This window comes from Lipotes vexillifer, unplaced genomic scaffold, assembly GCF_000442215.2.
Source record: "Lipotes vexillifer unplaced genomic scaffold, Lipotes_vexillifer_v1.1 scaffold425, whole genome shotgun sequence".
Lineage (NCBI taxonomy): Eukaryota > Metazoa > Chordata > Mammalia > Artiodactyla > Lipotidae > Lipotes > Lipotes vexillifer.
In genome coordinates this window covers 1012823-1015369 of record NW_006785433.1, presented here as the reverse complement: position 1 = coordinate 1015369, position 2547 = coordinate 1012823, and the positions used below count along the sequence as shown (strand labels likewise).

Sequence of the window (2547 nt, the reverse complement as noted above, 5' to 3'; positions counted from 1 at the left end):
TTCCCTACTACAAAAATCTTTTTAAAATGCAAATCTGCCTAAACCTCTTCATTGGCCCTCACTCGTTGTGGGATAAATTTCAAGCTTCTAAACATGGTTTCTAAGGCCCTTAATCATCTATATCTTGCTTATATCCACCGTTTCATCTTCTTCCTCTTGCCTCCTTCTATGCTAAAGCCATAGGTACCTGTCTTCAGTTACCTGTGTCACTTTTCTTGCTCTCACCTCTTGGCCTCTGCAATATTCTGGTCACTGCCTTTACCTAGCATCTATTCACTCTTTAAATCTCAAATTATAAGAAATCTTTTTTGATTCCTTACATCTGAGTTAGGGTACTTAACTGTGCATTCCCATATTCCTTTCATTCTTTTAACTTCAACAAAATAAACTTAATACTTTTCACCAAAAATTGTATGTATACTGCGATACCATTTTTAAGTGTATTTCTATAAATCCTGCCAGCTATCCTTCTAAATAAGGATAAAATAACTATCTCCTGCTTAGTGTCCGTAATCGAGTCCTAAAGATCAAGTATATTGTGTGAAAGCACTGAGAGCCTATTTCTTACTCTAATGAATCATATGTCAAATCTAAACCTCCAATAACTTTCTTAAAATATGACTGAAGTATAGAATGACAAAATGCTTGTAACAGTGCTTCCAGATTACCAAATACAGATCAAACAGTCCTGTGACTTAAATAATTATAAACATCTTAGAGGTGTATCCTAAAGTGTCACATAAGGCATTAAGCAGCAAAAAGATACTACCTGATAAAACATCAACTATGTCACAAAAATAAAACACTTTGGGTGCAATGCAGTTGAAATCCATGTGGCACAAGCAGCTAAGATTAGGACCTGCTATTTTGATCTATGTTTGTGTTAAGCTACAGCGTCTGGGGAAAAAGGGTGCGGTGGAGGTGGAGGGGTGGTGATGAAAAGATCCAGCAGCTCAAAGAATAAATCTCTAGCCGCCAGATGTCCTAGTTCTCTCCCTTGCCTTCTCAATAGGCAATCTGGCAATATAGGTTTCTTGTCCCTTCACAAATTCCCTTCACCACTCATGTGTTAAGTAACTTAGATTTATCTTCAAGGCTCGCTTAAGTGTAGGTACACTTTGATTTCAGACTTGCTCTGTCCAAACAAAACTAACCATTCCATTTGATGATGCCAGAAATTCACAGAGGCACCACATTTTTCTCCCATAAATAGCATTATGAGTTATCATAGTTTACAAATCACTTTTCTGTACATTATCTTCATAAAACCTAGTAAGGTAAGTAGTACTATTCATTCTGTGTGTATGTGTATATGTATATACTATACACATACATACATATATACACACACACACACATATCTATCTCTTGCAAACTTCAAAAGCTGGATGACTTATAGAAAGCCATAGAACTGGCTTAAAATACAAATAATAATGATAAGTTTTGTGTGTGTGTGTGTGTGTGTGTGTGTGTGTGTATATATATATATATATATATGATTAATCAATCAACAAATGCAGATAAGATCAGAATTCTTTTTTGGATAAGGAGAGAGATTAAAAATAGGCAAATTTTGACTACTTGAAGAGAGAAAAGGGTTCACTACTGAGGAAGAAAAGGCACCAACATAAGGAAACTAGTAGTACTGAATACAAACTTAAGGACTGGACACTACTGTCTAAGTTCAATTTTGATAATCTTCAACTGAGCAAATATAAGAGTTACAGAAAATATTCATAATAAATGGGAGTTCTGCTCCAAGAATAATAAATTCTTAAAATACTACAGACTTCATTATAAAGATAATTTTTATATAAGGGATTTGCTAATTAAAATACGATTATAAAAATTTAAAATTTAAGCTATTTATACATAGCTTGCTTGAGGTACATGGAACCTATTTTGGTTACTGCCATTCCAACATATTTAAGACTGCCAATATTTACATAAAACATAAATTGAAGGTGACACTTGGCCCTAAAAGCGATTTGCATGAGTATTTTTCAGAAGAATGCATTTACTTGCTATTTAAAAAAAAATCTCAAATAGGATTCAATTTCAAATGTGATTTGTACGAAACATATCAGACGCATACTACAAAAGCGCCAGTGTTCTTATGCAGATGTGAGAATTTGAAAGTAATATACTCTTCTCCGTTTACAAATCAATTTTCGCTGTAGTTTTGTTCTCTACATGTAATCCAACAAGAGCAACCAGTTTTGTTAGACTGTTTGATACTCAGCTAAAGCACAGTTTGATAAAACTTTTACCTAAATGATTTTATAGAAATCAAAAGTATGTATTTATTAAGTATAAGATAAGGAAAAACCTAAGATGAATGAAGATTTCAAAAGAGCATGGAGAGGGCTTCCCTGGTGGCGCAGTGGTTGAGAGTCCGCCTGCCGATGCAGGGGACACGGGTTCGTGCCCCGGCCTGGGAAGATCCCACATGCCGCGGAGCGGCTGGGCCCGTTGAGCCATGGCCGCTGAGCCTGCGCGTCCGGAGCCTGTGCTCCACAACGGGAGAGGCCACAACAGTGAGAGGCC

General features: G+C 36.1%; 1 protein-coding gene across 1 annotated transcript in view; it reads right to left on the bottom strand.

Annotated features, from left to right (window-relative positions):
- OPA1 (OPA1 mitochondrial dynamin like GTPase) overlaps positions 1-2547 on the bottom strand; it is a 105046-nt gene that overhangs the window by 63259 nt on the left and 39240 nt on the right.